General features: G+C 37.0%; 1 non-coding gene across 1 annotated transcript; it reads right to left on the reverse strand.

The window, feature by feature from the left end:
* Positions 1-766: 766 nt before the first annotated feature.
* Positions 767-873, reverse strand: LOC131250444 (small nucleolar RNA R71). The gene has a single exon (XR_009173371.1). It is a non-coding gene; the product is annotated as a small nucleolar RNA R71 (small nucleolar RNA).
* Between the last annotated feature and the right edge of the window lie 585 nt (positions 874-1,458).

Below are 1,458 nucleotides of genomic sequence, written 5' to 3' on the forward strand. Positions count from 1 at the left end.
TAAGATTAGGGTTACTTTCTATTTTATTTCTAGGTTAGGAATTTTTCTGCATTATTTTTATAAACTAATTTGTTTTCTATTTTGTAGGATTTTAACATGGAGATCTCCAATCTGGTAACCTCTTTCTAATTCTCTCTTTCTTTTCTAGATTACTTATTGCCTTTTGTTTTCTTTCTTCTTAGGTTAGGTTAGATTCTGAACTTGAGGGCTCAGAGTGTTTCATGCCCAACTGGATTCGTGATAACACTCTACGTCTCTTAAGTGAAGGAGGATTAGTCGAAAGGTTGCCTATCCGTCACAAGACTAGACATCACTTAAGATCCTTGAAGTCAATAGAAGTAATAGCTGCAAATCAACCTCAACCTCTAGTTAAGGAAATCCAAGATGAGAATGAGGTGCATCAAGCACCCCCATCTCGTACTTTATGAGATTTCTTACAACTGACAGGGGTGAGCACACCTTCATGCATGTTTTTCTAGAAAATACAAGAAATATGGATATCAAGCCAATGGTGATCCAACTCCTAAAATTCCATAGACTTGAATCTGAAAATTCATATTTACACTTGAAAGAGTTTGATGAGATCATAGCCACTTTATACTTTTCTAATATGTCTGAAGACACAGTCAGGCTGAAACTCTTACCCTTCTCCTTAAAAGAAAAGTTTAAGACATGGTTACACTCACTACATGCACGATCGATTGGCAGATGAAATGACATGACAAGGGAGTTCATAAAAAAAAATTTTCCATGTCATAAAACAAACACCCTTAGAAAGTCAATCATGAACTTTCCCCGAAAGGAAGATGAAACATTCTTCTAGTGTTGGGAGCGGTTCAAGGATCTTGTCAGTTCATGCCCATAACACGGTTTTGAAACGTGGCGTAAAATAAGTTTCTTCTACGATGAGTTGACATCTTCCATGCACCAAATGGTCGAGACAATATGCAATGGGGAATTCATGAACAAAGATGTCGATGATGTGTGGGATTATTTTGACAAGCGTGATGAAAACACACATTCATGGGACATCTCCCCAAAACCTATTACTACTTTTAAGCCCACTTAATTAAATGAGAAGGGCAGAATATATCTTTTGAAAGAGGACGACGACATAAATGCTAAAGTGGCCAGTCTCATAAGGAAACTCGAGGCCATGGAACTTAACAAGGATAAGGCTAAGGAAGTTGTCTGCAGTGTTTGTGCTTGTAACGATCATACAACTGAGAATTGTCCAGCAATAACTGCTTTTTAAGAAATATTGAATGAGCAGTCAAATACCGTAAACAACTACCAAAGGCCTTTCAAAGGACCCACCTCTAATACTTACAATCCTAATTGGAGAAATCATCTAAATTTCAGTTGGAAGAATGGACAAACGGCTAACTCTCAAGAGGTTCTTACACAATTTTTAAATCAAAGGAAGCCTCAAGAGGATACAGTTTAGAAATTCATGCA

Source organism: Magnolia sinica, chromosome 6, assembly GCF_029962835.1.
Source record: "Magnolia sinica isolate HGM2019 chromosome 6, MsV1, whole genome shotgun sequence".
In the NCBI taxonomy this organism is placed as follows: domain Eukaryota; kingdom Viridiplantae; phylum Streptophyta; class Magnoliopsida; order Magnoliales; family Magnoliaceae; genus Magnolia; species Magnolia sinica.